Genomic DNA, 11,453 nt, shown 5'->3' on the forward strand with positions numbered 1-11,453 from the left:
CCTTGACCAAAGAGACAACCTCTGATGGAAAACCACACGCAGGAGAACCCAATTTATCTATATTTATAGATATATTATCTGAAAGAACACAGAAAAAAAATCCAAGATTTGCAGCACTATCTATAGTAAGGATTAATTCTACCAGCTTTTCAAACAGTCACATTTGATATTCAAAGGAAGCATGCCAGTGAATACAACGGGGGACAGACTAATACCCCACCAGGCTCCAGAACAGTCTAGTAATGACCTAAAATTCTAGAAGGGGTGATATGTGCAAAGGAAATGTGGATGCAGGGGGTCCTCTCAGTCTCAGAGCACCCCCCCACACAGCTGCCCCCTCCACAGCCCTGCAGTTTTCATTGCTTTGTCCCCTTCTTCACTTGTTTTAGGGTTTGTGGCAATTGATTTAAGCTCCAACACAAATGGCTCTGGTTTCTGGGCCAGGAGATTCTCCCTGATAGTGTGGGTGGGCAGGAAGTATATGGCACAGTCATGGGCTTCAGGTGAAAGGAGGGGACCTGGGTACGTGGAAAGCCTTTCTCCTCAGCCTGGCCCGTGTTCACTTCAGGAACCTTCACTTCCCATCCCAGGACCAGCAAGCCCCAGCCCAAGCCACTCCAATAGTACTGAGATGGTGATGTGGGCCTGCAGATGTCTCACTACCTTGGATCATATCTCTCCAAATAAACTCTCTTCTTTCTTGGTGATGCCCACATAAAATGTTGGCATAGCTTGACCAAAACTCTCCCTAGCAACACCATGTTTCTGGTGGCCTTGGACACACTGCTGCTAATTGGGTTGTCATCCATGGAACCTGGGGGCAAAAATGGGGATCTACTGCGACCCTCAGCCAACACAGCCTCAGCCACATACTGGCTCCCAAAGGCAGACACCATGGAGTTCTTAGGGGTGTGTTCAACCCTCATGGGCTATCCCAGCATTTAACCTCAGCCCCCAAGTCAGGTGCCCATGGAGAGGGAGGATCAGGCAACTTTCTACCTCAGGGCCTTGGCTCAGACAGGGAAAATGAGCTGGCAGGAGGATTGCAGTATTCGGACAGGGGCAGGCAGGTGTCTTTGCTGGGCCATGGGCTCCAACAGGACAGCTCCATGGTGTGACTGATCTGGCCCAGCACCTCATTGCTCTCTGAGTGGGTACAGGCTTGTGGGTGGCTGCCTTCCACTGAGCTGGTACCAGTGAGAAATGCGGGCAAGGCTGGCCCTGCTGGTCAAGGGCATGTAGCCCATTCCTTGCAGGAAGTATTTGAAGGCCTCTGTCAGCTTGCCTGGCTGTGTGACCTGGGGGATCCCCCTGGAATCTGCCACCTTTAGAAAGGTCGCGGTGGTTGGATCCAGTTTGAAGTTGCACTCCACCACCCCGTCCTTGGCAGGCACCTTATCCTCAACCACCAGTATCACCAGACAGAATGTCTTGATGTTGGGCACTGCTCCGGGCAGGTTAATGTCCAGGTCTCTGCAGCTGTTGTACATGTTCCAGAAGAGCTGCGGGTTGGCATGGCTCACTATGTTCCAATCTGCTGCCAGTAGCTCCGAACCAGCTCCGTGTTGTTCACCAGCCCCTCCTGGCAGAAGAGGTGGGCTGGTCACACCAGAGAGCTTGGTGCCCACACAGTCAATCCGGACTTTGCTGTTGGGATCGGGGTTCATCAGCACCAGCCCCTCCACCATGTTGGGGAAGATGACTACAAACTTGGCCAGCACATAGGCTCTGGATCCCATTCTGCACTCAGTCACATACTTGAACCGAAAATGCTGTACCCCATGGGGGAGCATGGCAGCCAGCTACTCCATGGAGGGGAGCTGATTCCCCTGGGGAAACTATGAGCCCCCCACCTGTTGACCAGGGGCATCCACGTGGCACACCACAAAGTGCTTGGAGATCTCCTGCATGCCCTCAAAGTTGAAGAAGGTGTTGGAGCACAGCTTGTGATTGAGGCCCACGTCATGGGAGGTGAGGATGGTAGGGGGGGTTTCCCTTGGGGGAGACCCAGATCACCATGTGTAGAAGGTGGTAAAGCTTCCTGATATCATGTTCCCCATCCCAGCACTCCACCAGAAGGTGCTCCGCCTCTACCAGGAAGGACAAACAAAGGCGTGAGTCACCAGGGTCCAGAAGGAGGGGGCAGCACCAGGGGGAGGTGATGGTGCTGTGTCCATAGCAGTCTTTTAAGCAAAAAGATAGAAGCAATTTTTCCAAGACCACAGAATACTAGTCTAGTTTTGTTAACTTCGTACCTGAGTTCTCTTAACTCCTCTATTCTGCTGCCTCTCAGAACTGCTGATACTGAAGAGCTAACACCCTACGTGGGTCACTAACTGGTGTCACATGTTTATTTTTAATAAAAGTGATATTCCAAAGATAACTTGGAAGTCTCCAGAGTAAATAAGTAATATTTCATGCATTATTTTTATTATATGTAAGTGTAACTACATTTGTGATTATCTTAATTAAAATGAGAACTAAAACTTATACAATATCTTCGGAGTATGTCTGACTATTTGGGGAGGCAGAGTGAAAGGGAGTTTTGAAGCATATAGTTTTTGTAAATGATTTTGTTTTTATTATTATTATTTTTTATTTATTTATTTTTTAAAGATTTTATTTATTTATTTGAGAGAGAGAGAATGAGAGACAGAGAGCATGAGAGGGAGGAGGGTCAGAGGGAGAAGCAGACTCCCTGCCGAGCAGGGAGCCCGATGCGGGACTCGATCCTGGGACTCCAGGATCATGACCTGAGCTGAAGGCAGTCACTTAACCAACTGAGCCACCCAGGTGCCCAATGATTTTGTTTTTAATTTGATGCATCCTTTTGGACAAAGTAAGAAATGGTCCCTAAGCTATCTACCCATGGAGCAGAAAACTCTTTCTTAGGCACCTCTTACTTCATGGAGTTTAACCACAATGTTTTCTTGGACCTTTCTTTGGAAAGGTCATGCATATGTCCGCTGGGGGCCTCCTCTGCATCTCAGGGATAAAAGTTACCTTATGTCTCTTAATAGCATGATTTACAAAAATCCAAAATTCTTCCTAAGATTGATGCAAGTTCCCAGAGGACTTACATATTCAGTCTTCCCTGCCTCTTGGGCTTCTGATGCTGTATCTGCTGAACCATATTGATCAACATTGGCCTCTTAAAATTTTACAACGTGAACACACTATATTTTTCTAAAGACTTCAGTGGTAGAAAACAGTGGGGTTTGTATCACAAACAACTTCAAACGGAACTGTAGGTATCCTTATTCTTGAAAATCTCTTTCACATTCCCTCCATTGTTGACTTCCAAAGAATATTTTTCATTGTGATAAAATAGACATTGCACAGAAATTACCATTTTAACCATTTTGAAGTTTAGTGGCATGAAGTACATTCATAATCCTGTGCAACTATCACCCCCATCCATCATCCAGAACTTTTCATTTTCTCAAACTGAAACTTTGTACCCATTAAGCAGTAAAATTGACTTCCCATTTTCCTCTTCCTCCAGTCCTGGCAACCACTCTTCCACTTTACGGATTTGACTATTCTAGGTTCCTCAGATAAGAGGAATTCTACAGTATTTGTCCTTTGGTATCTGGTTTGTTTCATTGAGCATAATGTCTTAATGTTGTAGCAGGTATAACGTGTCAGAATTTTAGTCCTTTTTAAGTCTGAATAATTTTCTATTGTACTCATATACTACATATTGTTTATCCGTTCATCTATTGGTGGATGTTTGGGTTTGGGCTGCTATAACAGAATATCATAGACTGAGTGCCTCATAAACAACAGAAAAGTATTTCTTACAGGGGCGCCTGGGTGGCTCAGTCGTTAAGCGTCTGCCTTCGGCTCAGGCCATGATCCCAGCGTCCTGGGATCGAGGCCCGCATTGGGCTCCCTGCTTGGCCAGGAGCCTGCTTCTTCCTCTCCAGCTCCAACCCCCCAAACCCCGTGCTTGTGTTCCCTCTCTTGCTATTTCTCTCTGTTGAATAAATAAATAAATCTTAAAAGAAAAAAAAAGTATTTCTTACAGATCTGGAGGCTGGGAAGTCCAAGATGAAGTTAGCAGCAGATTCGGGTCTGGCAAGGGTCCATTTTCTGATCCATAAACCACTGTCTTCTTGCTGTGTCCTCACTAGTGGGAGGGAACTCCTGGGATCTCTTTCATAAGAGCACTGAATCCATTCATGAGGGTTCTACCCTCATAACCACATCACTTTTCACAAGCTCCACCTCCAAATAAGATTTCAGTATATGACTTTGGGGGGACACAAACATTTAATCTATAGCAGCACTTAAGCATCTTTCCCCCCAGATCATCTCACTTTGTCTTTTCTTCTCACTGCTATGATCTTTCATCTTGCTCCACCCTCTTTGCAACAATAAAGACATTTTCTCTCTTCAGCTTAAATAGGACAGTTTGGCCTTCTCTGAAGCCTTTGTAACACCTTTGCTTTTCTTGGATCTAAATTGTTACCATAGGGTTGGTTAAACTACTTTTCCAAATTATTATAGTTCCCAAACTAAGATGAATTCCTATACCAACTACTAAACTAAACCACCTTGTTTTTCCTTCTTTCCAGGAGCTCATAGCTTGTCCACTGTGAAGGTCTGAATTAAAAGTGGGAGTGCCAACTCAGCACATTTTCCTTTATAGTTTATTATTCTGTGTGGATTAATGAAATAGAGAAATATTTCCTAATTACTCTGATTGGTCTTTTTAATGTAATAAACTATTTTTATTTTTTATTTTTTTTAAAGATTTTATTTATTTATTTGACAGAGAGAGCGAGCACAAGCAGGGAGAGAGGCAGAGGGAGAGGGAGAAGCAGGCTTCCCGCTGAGCAGGGAGCCTGATGCGGGGCTCGATCCCAGAACCCTGGGATCATGACCTGAGAGCTGAAGGCAGATGCTTAACCGACTGAGCCACCCAGGTGCCCCTACTTATTTTTAAATAATATGAAATATTATATAATTCTTTAGCCAGAAAGAGTAATTGAAAAACTTTAACCTCTAGAATATAGGGATAACATGGTTATTTTAGCCCAGGCCACAGAATGCATAATATTTCACAAAATATCTAAAGTGAGATAAGAAGAATCTTTGGAGGATGTGAAAAATAAATTTGGCAGAACAAAACTGGAAAGAACTGTTTCTGTTAATAATAATAAAAAAAAGAATCAGATTTTTCACATTGCATACGTTGCCCTCCTGAAAAATTTGTTTTTCCTGAGCAGTGTAACATTTTTCACAAGCCTAAATGTTAGAAGAGTTAGTGCTCTATCATCAAACTCAAATATCTCGTCTAATTTTACACATTAGTATTTTTTTTGTTGTGGAACAGCAGAAAGTATGTGTATCTACATTGATATTTATTATCTGAAAGGGTTGTTGACTCATGTAATGGGAGAATCTGGGAATAGATCCTACTTAGGCAGTGATACCTTTAAATTGGAAGTGAGAAAAACATGTAAGTCCATCCTATAATAAATTAATATAGATAATAGATGGATGAATAGATAGATGATAGATGATGGATGGAAAGATAAGAAGAAAGAAAGAATTGCAAAACTATTCTAGATAAGGTTTTAAATAATACAGACTAGAAAGTGGTAATTAAAACATTTGATTGGAGGAGAGAGAAAGAAAGATTTTTTCAGGAATCTTTGTTTTTGTTTGTTTTCCTGAAGTCTGAGCTTTTATGCTTCTGTGGTGATACTATATACAATTCCTTTCAGCTTCTACATGGTTTACCAGAGAACAGTTTATTATAAATGCTTATGGATTCTAAGACAAAGGTAATAAACAGAATTCCTTAAATGTTAAAAAAAATAGAGTCTGAGCAAGCTTCACACTATATTTTAGGGAAAATCCCCAGCTATATTAAGGAATCCTATCTTGATGCTGAGTATCTGATTATTTTGGATTACATGTGGTTCCTTTCTGAAATATTGGTAAACTCTAAATTTGTTAATCAATTGAGATGTTCTTATTTTTCAGAATAACTACTCTTCATCATTTGGGTCTCATGGTCCCATAATTCTAAAAATGGTTTAGCATTCTTTAAATACTGAACATTGGGGGTGCCTGGGTGGCTCAGTCGTTAAGCGTCTGCCTTCGGCTCAGGTCATGATCTCAGGGTCCTGAGATCGTGCCCTGCATCAGGCTCCCTGCTCCGCGGGGAGTCTGCTTCTCCCTCTCCCTCTGCCTGCCGCTCTGCCTACTTGTGCTCTCTATCTCTCTGTCAAATAAATAAATAAAAATAAAATCTTTAAAAAAATAAATAAATATCGAACATTGGTTAATTCTTTTTAGATAAATTTCATGTTCTTAAAAAAATGCTGGTAGGGAAAAATATTTACTTTTCAGGCAAACTAACCGTGACAACTAATCATTCAGGCTATTTGCCACCTGAGGCAAATATTGAAGAATAGTTCCTACTTGTCTCTAGTGTGAATCAGCAATAAAGAAATATCATCTCCTTCCTAAAAGGTCAAGTGGATTATTAATTAAAAACTAATTACACCACTTATGAATTGTGTAGTTAATTTGCACTCAATAGTTCTTGATACTAGGTTTATTAGGCATTGCTTTTCCTAGCTATTGTTAATGTTATAGATATGTTCATCATAATATTTATAGAGAATGAAATGTATATTGAAATTAAAAACCAACAAGCTTTTCCAGGCTCATATTATTAGCTAGCTACATATTATAAGCTAGCTAAAATGAATGCCTTTTAACTTTTAATGAATTAGGCACATTTATAATTAATTGTATTTCAATTTATGAAAAAAAAATGTATTCTTTTACATAACTTACTCCTCTTGTATTGCTCCAAATTTTAGTATTGATTTTCCCTACAGTGTCATTTTCACTGATTTATTTTTCAGATACTTATTACATCTTGGTATAAATCTCTTTTTTCACACATGGTGGTACATTATCATTTATTTAAAAGAACATGTGTGTTTTGGATTTGGGTAGGAAAAAAAGTATTCATTTGTTTGCCTCACATAGAAGCTATAATATTCACGTTCTAGGGTGCCTGGGTGGCTCAGTTGGTTAAGCGACTGCCTTCGGCTCAGGTCATGATCCTGGAGTCCCTGGATCGAGTCCCGCATCGGGCTCCCTGCTCGGCGGGGAGTCTGCTTCTCCCTCTGACCCTCCCCCCTCTCATGTGTTCTCTCTCTCTCATTCTCTCTCTCTCAAATAAATAAATAAAATCTTAAAAAAAAAAAAAAAAAAAAAATATTCACGTTCTGTATCAATTCTGGTGCCTGTGCAGCTATCCACAAAGTAGATTCAGAGGACTCACCTAATCTGTTCTTCCTCTGAATTCTCTTCCAAATTAGGAGAGACTTTGAGACAGGCTATGTTGTGATATCATAAATTGTGGTCCACACCTAGAGTCCATATTCTCTTGGAATATGATGGTAGGTAGGACTTGAGAATATAGACTTCTCCATGGGATGTAATGACACTTAGATAAATTCAACTCCTACCATTCATAAAGCATTTTATAAATATTGACTCCTTTCATCCTTACAATAACACTATGAGGTAGGCATTATTAAATTTTGACTCTATTATATAGAGTGAATTAATGGAAGGAGCATAGGCTTTTACAAAAATATTTAGAATAGGACTTGGATTCTGGATTTTACTTTCTAATGTTTCAAAGTTTCTTGGAATTGTATTGTTTCAGTTACTTTATCTTGAAAATGTTATAAATACCACCCAATGACAAGATTATCAACCAAATTTTATTAGAAAATATAATTATAGGGACCATTTATCATGAATTTCTTATGTGCCAGGCACTGTGCTAAGTAAGCAGTGTTTTTTTTTTCTTTCTATTACTTCATTTGATTTTTGCAACCGCCATGTGAGGTAAATTATAAAATAACTCGTATTTATGTTCTGCTTACCATGTTCTAGACACAGTTGGAAGAGCTCACTTAATAATCACAAGGTATTACAAATTAGTCATCAACCTTTGTTGCCATTGGCCTTTTACAGGTGAGTCAACATTGGCATAAAGAATTTAAGAAACGAACTTAGGTCATGTGGCTATTCAGTGGGGGAGCCAAACTTTAAACTTAGAAAGCCTGGCTCCACACTTCATATCCATCACCACTACATTTACTGCTACATTTACTGTAAATAAATCTCCCAGCAGAGCACAGTAAACAAAGTTGTCTGCTCTTCTCTCTTCTTTCCCTCCCCAGTTTACAAGGAAAGGAACTGAAAGAAAAAATTAAGCAACCTGCCAGGGATCAAACTAGGGAAAGGGAAGATGGACTCAAACCAGTCTTATAGGCAGGTTTAGTATCTTATTTTGCTTTATTGCCTTCTTGACATCTCTCTGCCTTGTGCACATTCATGTGCTGACTCAGGCTCTGGCAGACAAATGTCTTGATTATATACATTGTACTTTTTTTGAAGACACTCTCGATTCAGAATATTTTCAAACTAAATTTCTTCTCGTATCTTATATACGCTGGACAGAAATCTCAAAAATGTTAAACTGTCCAATCTCAGAAGTTCCCAAAACTAAATACACACGCTCTTTAACAGTTAACAGGCTACTTCTTGAGTATTTATGCAGGATATTAGGCCAAGATACTGAAGAAGCCTTAAAAGACTGACATAAATTTACACAACAGTGATTTGAGTGATACCGCTCTTCTTAAGTATTAAACTGTCTTTGCGTAGAGGCTGCATCAGTTCGTTCTCCAGTTTTATTTATTTCCTGTGGGAAAATAAATGAGCACTCTGAGACTGGAGAAGAGTCAGTTTATAGGAGAAGAGCTGGATTTTCAAGTCTTATCTTACACCTTGCATTATGCTGAGCTTGATTCAGTTGGTCTCCCCCAACCCCTAGAATGCGCTCCTAGCAAACAAAGCTCCTGTCTTACTTGGCTTTGTGTTCCTAGCGCTTTGCTCCCCTAAAGCTGCCCTTACCTGCCTCGCCTTGCCCACCTACGCTCTGAAATTTATGTCCTCTCACTACTTTAAGGACTACACTTCATCAAGTCCGCTCTGTCTCCTTGTGCCTTCAGCACGTTTTACCCTAAAACGTTAAACATATTGTGCTCTGTTCATATTAAAAAGCAGTAACAGTAGCCTCATCGCAGAACTCCCTCAGCACTGAGTCCTCCCCAGTGAACACACTGTTTCTTTTCTTTCAAAAGCCAACACTCTGGTAGAAATAATCCATCCTTCTGATCACCACTTATAACACATTTACTGTCCAACATATTACAGTCTGGCTTCCAATAAAACTGCTCTAATTATGGTTACACGGTTATTTGTAACGTTAGGTGGACGAACGCTATTCAATCCTTATTACCGATGTTTGAATCAGTCAATACCTACCAGCGTTCTCTTTCATGCCTGAGTTCTGAAACAGTTGAGAAATAGGACATGGGTCAGTGGAAAGGGAGATTAGAATGTCAGCATTATCACTTACAACACCTGAGTTGAAGGACATGGATTCTGTGTGCAGTCGGATAGGCTTTCTAAACTTCCATGAATCAAACGTATCCCAGGCTATAAGCCTCCTTCACAGAGGCAAACCCCCTCTGCCGTGGCAAGGAATGTGAGAGAAGGCATGGTAGCTGCAGGCTCCTTCTACCAGCTCACCATTCTCATCAGTCACTTTGCTCCGGGGAAAGAGAAGCCAGGAAAGTTACTTTAAGAGCACTTCCTTTACATGGACTCATGAGACCAGGGTATAGGAGGTCCCTTTGTAACACTTTTTCTCCTTGAGCTCTTTGTATATATGATAGAATTATCATATGTTCACTCTTAAACTTCTCTCTCTTAAGCATGGTGACAGCTCTTTTATTCTCATTTTTAGCATATATCTTTTACTGTTTCTTGTCAAAGTCCTTCATGAGTTTTTATATTTAACTCATTAAATGAGTTGCTCTTAAAGGTTCCATTCTTCATTTTCTCTTTATGCATTATATGCTATACTTGGGTCATGTATCTATTCCTCAGTTATCTCCCACTTTTGTGCTCTTGATTCTAGAAGAAGTATCTCCAACCCAGATCTTTTTTCAGGGCTTAAAATCCATAAATTAAGCCATCTATCAAAATGCTCTTGGGATGTCTGATAAACAATTCAAATTCGTTTTCTATACGTGAACTCATCATATTTCCCCTGAAATTACTTCCACAGTTAACAGCACAAAAATTCACATAATTGCCCGTTAGAGAAACTCAAACATTGTCTTTATCTACTCCTTCTTTCTTACCCTACAAATCTAATATTTTCAGTGTGTCATGGACTTTTACCTTCCTTTCATGTGTCTTCTGAGAATTTTAATTCAGGTCTTCATTTTCACTTTGATTAATACAACAAACATCCAAATTTGTATTCCAGACTCACTTATTTCATTTCCCTTTAATCAGTTTTCCACATGGTTGACAGGATAAACCTTTTCAAATGTGAATCTCATTTTACTGTGTCCATACTCAATGCACTAAGTTTCAAGTAATGTGGCCCCAAAGAACACAGTCAATCAGCTGGTGAAAACAAGTTGATTGATCACCTAATTTCACTGAAACTGAAACTTGGTTAAAAATAAAGATCTTTAGGGTTTCCTTTTCTAAGTATTATAAGTATTATGGCCAATAGTGTAACAAGGGGCTGCTTTTAAGTTCTCTGTTTGACTGGAGCATTTTTATCTTTCTAAAAGTGTTCTCCAAGTTAATTATCTTTGGTTGCCACCGCATATAATTGCAAAATCTAGAAGCAATGTAGATATCCCCAAAAAGTAAAAATTGTAGAGAACTTGAGTACTTCATAATAGCAAATTGGTTGACTACAATTTCTGCTTATAAAACCATGTGCATTTGAAAAAGATCTATATCAAATACATATAGAAAATCTTAAATAGAACAAAATAAGATCATGGTAGAGGAATTGTCTTTTGGTTAATAGGTGACTTTTTTTGTGTTTTTGCTGGCTTCTCCTATTTTTTTATTTTCTATGATGACTTTAAATTTAATTTTAAGTGATAAATATAAGTCATTAAAAAAAGTTTGAAGTAAAGAAAGGGATCTGGAATATTGGGGAGTTTTTAACCCTTGAAAGTCATTTTTAGCCACTTATTTCTGACCTGTCTGGCATATGTTTTCATAATTTTAAATATATTCAAAATACTAAAAATAGCTATTTCCAGTTACTGGTTTATTTTTTAAACTTCTTTTTTCATATTAAAGTGACTATTTTGTAACCTGCCACAATTTAGAGCCAGCTTTGTATTGTCAAACAATGAATTCTTTCTCATATTTCCTTATTAAAAGAGTGCAGAGAAGAGATAATTTTTGGAGGATAGATTAAAAATATAAAGCAATCCCCACTAAGATCAGGACCAATCAAGGATGCTCTCTCTTTTCAATTGTGCACTCGAAGTCCTAGCTAATACCATAAGAAAAGAAAA

At 39.5% G+C, this 11,453-nt stretch overlaps 1 pseudogene; it reads right to left on the reverse strand.

The window, feature by feature from the left end:
• Nucleotides 1-1,000: 1,000 nt before the first annotated feature.
• On the reverse strand, nucleotides 1,001-2,070 carry LOC116633641 (annotated as a pseudogene).
• Between the last annotated feature and the right edge of the window lie 9,383 nt (nucleotides 2,071-11,453).

Source organism: Phoca vitulina, unplaced genomic scaffold (genome assembly GCF_004348235.1).
Source record: "Phoca vitulina isolate PV1807 unplaced genomic scaffold, GSC_HSeal_1.0 scaffold8, whole genome shotgun sequence".
Taxonomy (NCBI): Eukaryota; Metazoa; Chordata; class Mammalia; order Carnivora; family Phocidae; genus Phoca; species Phoca vitulina.